The sequence below is a fragment of the Herpailurus yagouaroundi genome, unplaced genomic scaffold (genome assembly GCF_014898765.1).
Source record: "Herpailurus yagouaroundi ecotype Mexico unplaced genomic scaffold, PumYag 162, whole genome shotgun sequence".
NCBI classification, from domain to species: Eukaryota; Metazoa; Chordata; class Mammalia; order Carnivora; family Felidae; genus Herpailurus; species Herpailurus yagouaroundi.
Genome location: NW_024412403.1, coordinates 8310285 through 8323288, shown reverse-complemented (window position 1 = coordinate 8323288; position 13004 = coordinate 8310285). Strand labels below are relative to the sequence as shown.

At 44.7% G+C, this 13004-nt stretch overlaps 1 pseudogene; it reads right to left on the bottom strand.

Moving 5' to 3' along the window:
* Window positions 1–9452: 9452 nt before the first annotated feature.
* On the bottom strand, window positions 9453–9632 carry LOC121036575 (uncharacterized; annotated as a pseudogene).
* Between the last annotated feature and the right edge of the window lie 3372 nt (window positions 9633–13004).

The window sequence follows — 13004 nt, the reverse complement described above, 5'->3', positions numbered from 1 at the left end:
TCTTTCTTTCTTTCTTTCTTTCTTTCTTTCTTTCTTTCTTTCTTTCTCTTTTTTTAAGGGAACATGGTCTCAGTGCTACACAGAGGATGCTTGTTACTCCAAAGATCTGCACAAGACTAGTCATAGGTAAAAATTGTCTGCCTTCTGGAACTCAGCACAGTTGCATGTGAATTAAGTTCATTTTCAACCCCAAAATGTACATATCATCTTAGAAATTTAGTCAGGAGCAGTGGAGACTACTAGGAGTCCCCTAACAGGTACCCTCCTCTTCCTTTGTAGCAGTAGAAACCCCAATTATTTTAGCTGGGCAGGTATCTGTCTGGAATAATGTCTACATTTCTCAGTCACCCTTATCACTAGGTGTGGGAGGGGCAGAGAGAGAGGGAGAGAAAGAATCACAAGCAGGCTCCACGCTGTCAGCACAGAGCCTGATGCAGGGCTCGATCCCATAAACCGTGAGACCATGACCTGAGCCAAGATCGAGAGTTGGTCGCTCAACCAACTGAGCTACCCAGGTGCCCCCAACGTGTGGTGTTTTAAGCCACTAAGTTTGTAGCAATTGGTTACAGTAACAATAGGAAACTAATATACCCACTTCGGCGACTATTATTTCGTGACTTCTGACATCTGCAGCTGGCTCCAGTCCTAACAGGACTTGAAAGATGGTGAACTGATTAAGCAGTTGAGTGACGAAGATTCACAGGCGGGTGCATGGCCATGAGACATTTGGTGCCATGTTCCCCTTGCTACATTAGAAGGCACACTGCCTGCTGACCAAGGCAGAACGTTAGGAAAAAATGGTTGGAAAATTTCAGAATCTGGGGCACATTCGGCTGCTTCCTGCCACTTCCCAAAAAGTCCAAAAGAGAGGGGAACTCGGGAAAAAGCCAGGCAGCCTAGAAACAGAATGGGGAATTTGTTCTGCTTGGGAAATCTCCTCTGTCTGGAGTCTACAATTCATTTGACTCATAAACTGATAATTTGGAGTCCTGCTGAATTAAAAAACCCAAGCTTCTATAACCCAGGCAAAGGCAGCCTGGGTAGGCGGCTTTACTGAAGCCTCCTAATTTCACGAAGACCTTTATATCTCGGTTTTCCTGCCAAGCAGTGAGAGCCAGTCCAGAGGCAGACATCACTATATGGGTGTTATCTTTGTAACCAAGCCCACCATTTCATCGGATCCAAAGGGACTGTAATTTGATGGAAGAGAAGGGGGTAGGAGAGCACAGCAAATGGTTTTTTAGGGTAAAGGTGTCTCCAATATTTTACTTCTCTTTTAATTAATTAATTAATTAATTTTCAAGTATTCTACTTCTAAGTATCATTCATTGTTTATCTGAAATTCAGGCTTACCTGGAAATCCTGTGTTTTCTGAGGATTTGCTAAATCTGGCAGTCCTAAAGTAGAACATACCAGAAACAAGCATATCAGAAACCCAGGAGATCTGTGAAGGTATTAGTTATATTAGTAAAGAGACTTGGGTGCCTGGGTGGCTCAGTTGGTTAAGTGTCCAACTTTTGATCTCGGCTCAGGTTATGATCTCACGTTCGTCTGTTCGAGCTCTGTGTTGGGCTCTACGTTGACATCGAATAGCCTGCTTGGCGTTCTCTCTCTCCCTGTCTCTCTTTCTCTCTGTCCCTCCCTTGCTCACGCATACACACACACACACACACACACACACACACTCTCTCTCTCTCTCTCTCTCTCTCAAAATAAATAAATAAACTAAAAAAAAAAAAAGAAACTGCAAAGTAGTCCACCAATCCCTAAAGCAATTCTTAGGACCCTGTATCTGTTCTGCTCTCAGGCAGCAAATAATCTCTAAAGCTTACTTCTGATGGGGCTTTTGAAAATGAGGGACAAGGAGGTCCCCCTGCAGGCTGGAGCCAGGAGGATATTAGGCAAGAAATCTTGTTCCAGAGCCAAAGGTATTCGGATGCACTGTCCTAATACTTTACTGTACTGCCAGAGAAGGGGGTCCCCCCCAATCCTGTTCCCCCAGGATTTGATCCCTGCTGTGGGTCAAGGACTGCTGGGTGTCCTCGGTGACTCCCCTTTCCAATGGGAGTTTTCACTGGAGCTACTTTTCCTACTGCATCATTGTATATTGCTTATTTTGAAGCAGATCACTTTTCTATAGGTTCACGCGTTCCAGACCACAAGGAGCCCTCTGCACTAATGGAGAGATCTGGACGCCACCCAAGACACAGGCTTTTGAACTGAAGGATATGCCTAGATGGGACTCTGAGGTTGTTGCTTTTGCAAAAAGTATAAATCTGTACTCCGTGTGGGAGGAGGGGTATATAAATACGTGGGTGGCCGAAGGCAAGTGGGTTTTGTGGTGGTTTCCTTTTCTCTTCCAACGTTCTCCCCCCTCTTCTATAGCAGAATATCTTTCATCGCAGTGTGCTGGGATGTCCCGACTGAATTACAAGTTTATTCAGATATTAGTACCTTCATTTTCAGGCCAGACAAGTAAGGCCCAGAGCGCACAGAGCCTCTGGCCACAAACAGCCTTGCCCTCTGCACCGTTGTGCCATCCCCAGGACAGGGTTGGGATGCTCTGAAGGTAGAGTGAGCACAGTCCGTATAAAACCACTCTCGCTTCTGAGACTAATTACAAGTTAGGGGGATTCCTCCAACTGTCCTCGGTTTCAATAGTTCACTGGAGAGTCTCACAGAGCCCGCTCGAAGCTGCTGTACCCATACTTACAGTTAAGAAAAAGAACAACAACAAAAATACAGATTAAAATCAGCCAAGGGAAGGCGTACAGAGGGCAGAGTCCAGGAAAGTACCCAGGGTGGATCTTCCATTATCCTCTCCCTGTGGGGTCGCGGGCAGCATACTTTCCCGGCATCGATGCGTGAAGACCCATGTGGGTCACTGCCACCCGGGGAAGCCCGTCCACCCTCTGAGACATGTTCTGTTGGGGCTCCACCCTGTAATCGTGCTGGTTTCCCATATATCTGATGTGAGTCCCCAGCCCCTCTTTTTAAAAAAAAAATTTTTTTATTTAGTTTTGAGAGAGAGACACACACAGAGTGCGAGCAGAGGGGCAGAGGGAGAGAGGATCCCAAGCAGGCTCTGAGCTGTCAGTACAGAGCCTAACGTGGGGCTCAAACTCATGGAACTGTGAGATCATGATCTGAGCCAAGGTCGGAGGTTTAACCAACTGAGCCACCCAGTCCCAAGCCCCTCTTTAAAAAAAAAAAAAAATGTTTTTTTAATGATTTACTTATTTTTGAGAGAGAGAGAGGGGAGGGACAGAGAGAGATGGAGTGTGAGCAGGGGAGGGGCAGAGAGAGAAAGAGACACAGAATCTGAAGCAGGTTCCAGGCTCTGAGCTGTCAGCACAGAGTCCAACACGGGGCTTGAACTCACAAACTGTGAGATCATGACCTGAGCCAAAGTTGGATGCTCAACTGACTGAGCCACCCAGGCATCCCCCAAGCTCCTCTTGAAGTTGAACTAATACCTCACGACCCAAACACCTCATCCTAAATGACCTTGAATGACATGGACTTCCAGCATGGCGGCCCCCAATCTACACAGTCCAGTGGAGTTTAACAACCTATTGGAAGGAGAGGACAAGGGCCAGACTGTTTTCCGGGCAAGGTTAATGTCTTTACTACACAGATGCACTCTTCTGCACAATAGAACCCCAATTTTTTTAAATGCTTATTTATTTATTTTGAGAGGGGAGCAGAGAGAGAGAGAGAGAGAGAGAGAGAGGGAGAGAGAGAGAATCCCAAGCAGGCTCCACACTCAGCATGGAGCCCGAAGCAAGACTGGATCTCATGACAGTGAGATCATGACCTGAGCCAAAATCAAGAGTCAGATGCTTAACCAACTGAGCCACCCAGGCACCCCTAGAACCCCAATTTTTAACTGAGCACAAAGTACCCAGAATCAAGAAACCCAGGGGTGCCTGGCTGGCTCAGTTTTTAGAGCATGCAACTCTTGATCTTAGGGTGGTGAGTTGGAGCCCCATGGTGGGTGGTAGATTGTACTTAAAAAAATTTTTTTTAATCTTTAAAAAGAGCTCAACCTCCACCAGATTCCCAACTTCCCCAGTTGTGACCATGTAACTAAATTCTAGGCAATGGGATATAAGTGGAGTTAGTATTTGCCGCTTCTGGGAAGTATCCTTGAATAGAGGCATTTATTTTCCTGCCTAGATGGGGCTTGAAGGGCTGTCTTGGCCCACGAGGTGAAGCTTTATGTTGAGGATGTGAGCAACCGGAGGAAGGAACCTGGATTCCTGTTGATGGAGGCGCTCTTCACGTGACTGTTTAGAGAAAACATCGGAATCACGTTTAAGCCACTGTTACATTGGGCTTTGTGTCGTTTGCAGCAGGACCTAATTTCAGCATTTGCTTGAAACTCACTCTTCTTTTTTTCTTTGACACTTCCTTTTGTATTGCTTACATCCAGATTGCAAAACTCTATGCCTGTTACTAGACTCACCGTTAATCCAAGTCCCCCCATGCCGTCAGATCCTCCCTGGCCATTGCCTCTCTGTGCTCGCTCCTGCCTCGCTGTGACCCCGGCCTTTCTTCCCGAGCCCGTATCACACACAGGCACTTCGTTTTCCATTTTCAGCTGAGGATAGGAAGGGACTGTTTTCTGATTATCTGATCATCACGTTTTCCATGACTAACGAATTGGAGATTGGACTTAACTCCTAAACTTCGAGGTCGATTTTCTTGATACGTCTTTTTAAAATTGAAGAACAGATATTTGTTTGGTGAGAATGAAGACTTACGGATTTAAAACCCGATATCTGAATTTTATCAACATGTACCAGGGTGCCCTATGCCCAGTTGCATCGCGTCACGTACACGGAGGCAGGGTGAGCACTGAATCTTTCATTTCTATGTTTTTGATGTTCTGTTATCCTTTGCTCTTCTTAAAGCTTCATCACAGCTTTTGCAGATGGCTGAGAAATTAATTGTTAAAACGTAAAAGATGAACAAAGACTGCTTTTTTACATTACGAAGACAGGGATTTTATCCTTCCTTTATTTAAGAACGGCGGGACATTGGAACATGGCATCAGGTGACTCCCACCACCAGCCTCACGGTTTATCAGTCTCGTATCGGAGGTTGGAGGAGGGTGGGAGGAATCACACTCAAACCCCAAAGTCTCACTTCTCATTTGTTTATGTTAATGACTCGATTTTCTCATTTTCATGGTAGAAGGGGTATGTGTGTGTGTCTATGTGTGTATATATGTTAAAGAAACACAAACGTTCATTTTCTCATTGCTACTCAGGCAAAGGTCAGTGTTTAAAACCTCAATATGTATCAACGACATGTTTCTTAACTTTGCTCCATTACAAACCCAAGGAAAGAAAAAAATGTATAACGCCGGAAGATTAGAAAAGTCATAAAGCCTTAGGAGGGTTACCGAACAGTAATTATTAGGCAAGAGCTTGCCAGGGATTTGTTTTCCCAGTGAAAAAGGCCTTGTGGAATTTTCTTGCTGACAGGAACCTAAAAACTTATAGCCACACGTGTCCTCCTTTTCTAGACGAGAAACAACCAAGACCCTGGGGAAACCCACATAGATGCCAAGATCACCCTGGTAATTAACAGCAAAGCCGGGGCAGGGAGGGGGGTGCCTGGGTGGCTCGGTCAATTAAGCATCCGGCTTCAGCTCAGGTCATGATCTCGAGGTTCATGAGTTCAAGCCCGCGTCGGGCTCTGTGCTGACAGCTCAGAGCCGGGAGCCTGCTTGGGATTCTGTGTCTCCCTCTCTCTCTGCCCCTCCCCTGCTCGCACTCTCTCTCTCTCAAAAATAAGTAAACATTAACAAACAAACAAACAAACAAAAAGCCAGCAAAGCCGGAATCAGCACCCAGGTTGTTTTGGCTCCTGGGACACAAAAGACAAATGATCTCCTAAGCTGCAGACCTGTTTAAATGCACCTTCCCAGAACAATTGGATCCACTTAACTCCTGCTCTTCTGATTGTATTCTGGTGAAGCAAAGACTTCTGTCTCCAGAATAATTCAGAAACCATTTTTCTGTCACACCAAACCAAACCAAAGGAAAGAACATGTAGGTTTTAAAGTCCATCGACAAACACGGATCGCCTGAGGAATAACGCCAAAGTCCCATTTCCTCCTCAGATGGTACATGCTTGAAGCTGAGAATTACTCCCGTTTGTACCTCCCACCGCACCTAGCAAAATTCTTTTTTAAAAATTTGCTAAATTTTTTTTTTTTTAATTTGCAAAAATGTCTTTTTAATGAATGAAGTCTATAAATCCTTGCTTTCTAGCCTGGCATCGTGCCCTTTTCAAAAGAAGCACTTCATAAGCATGTGTCTAATTTCCTGTGCTGTCAGAAATATTGTTTAATCATACGGTTAAAAATAAAGACCTCTAGGGCCCACTGAACTACATTCTCCAAACTAGTAGATACTCTTTCCTCTTTGGGCCACTCAGCTGTGCAGCCGGAAATGGATCGTGGGGGGAGAGCGACAGCCCTTCTGCAAACACCCTGGAATGTGGGCTATGTCGGAAAGTGTTTGGAGAATGCCTCCGAAGCTGAGAAAGTATTTCCAAAGCAATATATGCACAAAGATATTCGAACCAGAGACCATGCACTCCAAAATAGATGCATGGAGCACATTCACAGAATATCACAGTTTTAGCTCATTTAGGACCTGTAGCCCATTCCTGGGAATCCAAGAATTAAGGTAACTATAAAACATGTGTGCCACAGACTGGTATGCTTGCGATAGATCATGTAGTTGGCTTTCTTCTTTTTTTTAATTAAAAAAAAAAATTTCTTTTAAGTGGCTCCAATATGGAGCCCAAGGTGGGGCTTGAATTCACAACGCTGAGATCAAGACCTGAGCTGTGATCAAGAGTGGGATGCTTGGGGGCACCTGGGTGGCTCAGTCGGTTAAGCGTCCAACTTTGGCTCAGGTCACGATCTCACGGTCCGTGAGTTCGAGCCCCGCGTCGGGCTCTGTGCTGACAGCTCAGAGCCTGGAGCCTGTTTCAGATTCTGTGTCTCCCTCTCTCTCTGACCCTCCCCCGTTCATGCTCTGTCTCTCCCTGTCTCAAAAATAAATAAACGTTAAAAAAAAAAAAAAGGAGTGGAATGCTTAACAGACTGAGCCACCCAGGTGCCCCTAGATCATGTAGTCTTACATGGATCTTCTTATGTAGTAAAATACATATAAAAGGGTGATTAAGCTCACAGGCGTATTATAAATCTTCTCTGATCAATGATATTAGCATGTTTCAGAAACACCTTGCCTTCAACAGTTACATCTTGGAAAAGACACGGCCTGCTTTTCTACTGAAAAATAGGTTGCAGTCTGAGCATACAAGCTGAATGTTGAAGCAACACTCAGAAAACGATCCTCTCATCTTCTCTGCCACCTGGTACAGTTGAAATGACGGGCAGGCCTCCTCTCCACTCGTGGCACAGAGACGGCAAGAAATCGTCTAGGTTTGGAGTTTCTAGTCATAGAGAAGTTCCAATCATACCGCTGTGAAGACATTTTATTTATTTATTTATTTATTTTTAATTTTTTTTTTCAACGTTTATTTATTTTTGGGACAGAGAGAGACAGAGCATGAACGGGGGAGGGGCAGAGAAAGAGGGAGACACAGAATCGGAAACAGGCTCCAGGCTCTGAGCCATCAGCCCAGAGCCCGACGCGGGGCTCGAACTCACAGACCGCGAGATCGTGACCTGGCTGAAGTCAGATGCTTAACCGACTGCACCACCCAGGCGCCCCATGTGAAGACATTTTAAATGAAGGCCTTAAAATGATCCTTTACACGGACTACTACCTGGCAATGAAAAAGTATGAACTCTTGGTCTACACAACAGCCTGAGCTAGACCTCGGAAGCATTTTGCTGAGTGAAAGTAGTCAGACACAAAGACTACAATTCTATTTATAATTCTATTTCTAGAAAATTTCTAGAAAAGGCAAAACTGTGGAGGAAGTAGATCAGTGGTTGCCCCGGGGCTGCGGGTGGGAGCAGGGGGTGACTGCCAACAGGCAAAGGAAGACTTTCGGACGGACGGAAGTGTTGGAAACTGGATTCAAAAAGAAATAAAACTTAAAAAAAACAAAAAACAAAAAACAGGAGCTCCTGGGTGGCTCAGTTGGCTAAGCATCCGCCTTCGGCTTGCGTCGTGGTCTCACGGTTCCTGGGTTCGAGCCCCACATCAGGCTCCTCGCTGACAATGCGGAGCCTGCTTAGGATTCTTTCTCTTCCCCTCTCTCTACCCCTCCCCTGCTCGCTTGCTCACTCTCTCACTCTCAAAATAAATAAATAAACTTAAAAAAAAAAACCTCAAAAAAAAAAAAAGAAAACTGGGTTCACTCATAATGTGTGTGTAAATGTAGAGATTCACTAAAACACATCTACCGTATCCTTGCAATGGGTGAGTTTATGGTATATAAATTTTTTTTTAAGCAACCTCTTTGCCCAACATGGGACTTGAACTCACAGTCCCAAGACCAAGATCCCATGCATCTGGGTTGGGGCTCAGTTGGTTAAGCAGCCGACTGCGACTCACGTCATGATCTCCCAGTTCCTGGGTTTGAGTCCTGCGTCGGGCTCTGTACTGACAACTCAGAGCCTGGATCCTGCTTGGGATTCTGCGTCTCCCTCTTTCTCTGCCCCTCCCCCGCTGGTGCTCTGTCTCTCAAAAATGAATAAACGTTAAAAAAAAAATATAAAGAGTCATATCCTGTACCAACTGAGCCAGCCAGATGCCCCAAAGCCACCCCAAGTTTGTTGGTTTTTTTTTAGAGTTTTATGTCGTTTTCCTTTTTTTTTTTAAATCTTATTTTTTAAATTTACATCCAAATTAGCATATAGTGAGGGCAACAATGATTTCAGGAGGAGATTCCTTAGTGCCCCTTACCTATTTAGCCCATCCCTCCTCCCACAACCCCTCCAGTAATCCTCAGTTTGTTCTCGCTGTTTATGAGTCTCTTCTGTTTTGTCCCCCTCACTGTTTTTATATTATTTTTGTTTCCCTTCCCTTATGTTCATCTGTTTTGTCTCTTAAAGTCCTCATATGAGTGAAGTCATATGATATTTGTCTTTCTCTGACTGACTAGTTTCACTTAGCCTAATACCCTCCAGTTCCATCCATGTAGTTGCAAATGGCAAGATTTCATTCTTTTTGATTACCGAGTAATACTCCATTGTATATATATACCACATCTTCTTTATCCATTCGTCCATCGATGGACATTTGGGCTCTTTCCATACTTTGGCTATTGTTGATAGTGCTGCTATAAACATGGGGGTGCATGTGTCCCTTCGAAACAGCACACTTGTATCCCTTGGATAAATGCCTAGTAGTGCAGTTGCTGGGTCGTAGGATAGTTCTATTTTTAGTTTTTTGAGGAACCTCCATACTGTTTTCCAGAGTGGCTGCACCAGCTTGCATTCCCAGCTATCCCAAGTTTGAAGCTCCGGACAGGGGGGCACTGTACCTGGAGGAGTGGGCAGAGCAATCTCCTATTCTATCTACCTGTTCCTAAAATCCATTTAATGCATTGTCCTTGGATAGAGGACGTATCAGATATGAAACTGATAAGAACAGATCCTCCACTTGATCTTAGCCAAAAGGCTGAAAATAAAGCTAAAGCTGTTTTTTTTTTTTTTAAAGAAACGAAAAGAAATGGTTCTTTCAGGACCAGCCCAAGACTACTTTATACAACCAGCTTGCCTTGCCTATAATTTCATGGTAGCCATCATACGTTCGCATGGGGGAGACTCTCTCCCAAGGAGGGCACTTTGACGTGTAAATCTAGATGATGTTATATCAAATCGGGCTTGGTGACATTTCAAAAATTAGAATTGACAATTTCTATATAAACATGCTTGTTATTATATTAGCCAACCAATGCCATGTTCAAGAGTGTTAATACATTAAATTGAGAGAGGCAAAGAAACCACTTCCCTCATCTGGGGAGATGTGACATGACTTGGAGAACGGAAGAGTTTGGGGGAGCTTTTCTTGAACCAGGCAGCTGTTTAGGGCAGCTCCTGGGGCAGGAGGAGAGGTATTTAGGGTGTAGACTTGAATGCCTCCACTGACAACTGCGGTATGCTGGCTCCACACATCTCCATCACCACAGAAATGTAGGGAAATTATATTAGGAAAATTCATCTTGCTTAAAGGCATGGGAATGAATGGAAAATTCTGGGGCCAACTTGACTAATGTTTCTGTCCACAGCAAGTGGTGCTCAAACTTGGGTGTGCATTAAAATCTCCTGACTTGTTATGAAGGCAGATTTCCAGGCCAGGCCCATTCAAGACCAAATTGAATGTCTGGGAACAATGGCCAGAGTCTGAATCTTGCAGGAGCCTCCGAGGCGATTTCTGCTGCTGATCCTCAAAACACAGACGAAGGAACACTGAATGAAGAAGAGAGAAAGGAGGGAGGAAGGGAGAGAGGGAGGGAGGGAGGAAGGAAGGAAAGAGAAAGCAAGAAAGCAAGCAAACAAGAAAGAGTAAGGAATAAGTAGGACCCAATGAAAGTGATGAAGATACCTAGCCAGGCCTTGCGTTAAGCACCTCAGCTGAGTTTAGTCTTTGGTCCTTTCCAAACCTCTTTGTCTCATATCCACATCTCATTGTGTGCCTTCCTCCTTACCTGCCTCTTAGCCTTGCTCTCAGGTAGAGGAGTCCCCCTGTGACGGTCGGAGGGCATAGTTTGAAAGGGTTTTCTCTTGCAACTTCCCAGCCCCCACCCACCATGGGACATGACCGAGCTAGAGGTAGACGAAACCTTCACTCACTGGCTTGTAGGGTGGTTCTCACTCTGAGATCACTCTTGAGGGGGAGAGAAGCACAGTGTTGGTTGAATTTGAGAACCGAGCCCAGGACGGAACCTCTTCGCTCGTGAGGACACCTGTCCACTTTTGCATGAGGAGGGAGGAATGCCTTCCTGTCTGTGAGACCCTGCACACGGTGATCCACCGTTGATTCCTTAGCTCCAGAGACGCTTCTGCTCCCGGTTTTCCTCGGCAACAACCCAGTCCGTGAGCAATGGCCCTTGGTTTTCTCTGGGAGATTCGCCTCCCCACCAGACCATGGGGAAACTTTGGCAGCCATGTTTGTGACATGTGACACTCCCCCCATCAGTCACTGCCGACTGGACCCAGGGTGGACACTTAACCCACATTGGCCCAATCGGAGCTGGTTTTCCTGGAAACTTGCAATTATTACTAAGATATTCCCATCCCAGTTTTGTTTGGTTTCTCATACAGAGAAAGAGAGAAAATTCGGGGGCTTTCACACAGCTGTTTTTCCAGTCAGGAGGAATGAAATATAGGTGAGAGAGAGAGAGGAGAGTTGTCTGATGCAGAGGGTCCCTCTGGCGTGCCTCCACCCCAGTTCTCAGTTCAGATCCCTTCTGAGCCCCTGCTGATTTCCTGTACTTCCCTTCCATCAGATACTCCAGTATCATCGAAATAAAGAGTTTCACTGGGGCGCCTGCGTGGCTCACTAGGTTGAGCGTCCGACTTCAGCTCAGGTCATGATCTCAAGATTCGTGAGTTTGGTCCCCGCATTGGGTTCACTACTGTCAGCACAGAGCCTACTTCAGATCCACTATCCCCCCTCTCTGCCCCTCCCCTTATAGTGCACTCTCTCTCAAAAATGAATAAAACATTTAGAAAGGAAGAAAAGAGACTCTTATGGTTGTTTATTCCAGCTCTGACCTGCAGTCAGCGTCCTCACTAATCCAGGTAAGATCACATTTCCCTTTGCCTATCTCTGTCCTGCTTTAACTCTCGAATCCCTTCCTTCCAGAGACAGGAAGACAGACCACAATGTCTTCCTTACGGTACAAAATGAGAGCTTTCAAAAACCCAGTTTGGTTTGAATTACTATCTATAATGTAATACGTCGCCTGTATTTGAAATTATACAATCATTATTAATTTTTAGGTGCAAAATGGAACTATAGATTTATTTTATTAAAAAAACAATTCTTGGGGCGCCTGACTGGCTCAGTTGGTGGTGCACGTAATTCTTGATCTCAGGGTTGTGGGTTTGAGTCTCACATTGGGTGTAGAGATCATTTAAAAATAAAGTCTTAAAAAAGAAAATAAAAGAAAAAGGAAATAAGAATCTGTCAGGGCACCTGGCTGGCTCATCAGAAGAACACACACTCTTGATCTCAGGGTGGTGAATCAGGGCCTCTACACTGGGCGTAGAGATTACTTACTTACTTAATTAATTAATTAAATAAAAAAGAATCTGAATCTTTGTCATTTAGAGTTACATATTGAAATATTTACGCCTGAAATGATACGATGTCAGGATTTGCTTCTAAACAATACTGGAAGGCAGGAAGTGGGTGAGGGCATAGATGAAACAAGGTTGACCTTGACCTGATAACTGTTGAATCTAGGTGACTTGGGTTCATTGTGCTAGTCTGTCTACTTTTGCATATATTTCAATTTTTCCATAATAAGAAACTCTAAAAATAAGGATGGAAATTTTTTCAGGGGAATACCTCTGAAAGAACACGAATCGACACTCAAAAGTAAGAAGACACTTCTTAAATTAGCGATCTTAAAAGTAAGCCTCCAAAGGCAATCACCTCTCACGGGAATGGGTCTTGTGCAGCATGTACCTAGCGTGTGAATAAAAACATGCCGGCTGCGGATGACCCCCCTTCCTTTGAATGAAAATAACATCTCAGAGCTTGTGTTCAACTCCTCTCTGATGCAATCCAAAATAAAATATGCTAAGATCTATAGCTGCCTTTCAAATTTAAACAAACCACATTTAACTATATACTTAGTAGTGTTTTTTGTTTTGTTTTTAAATGTTTATTTATTTTGAGAGAGAGAGAGAGAGAGAGAGAGAGAGTGTGTGTGTGTGTGTGTGACTATGGGGGAGGAAGGAGAGAGAGAGAGAATCCCAAGCAGCCTCTGTGCTGTCATCACAGAGCCCGACACAGGGCTCGAACTCACGAGCCGTGAGATCATGACCAGGC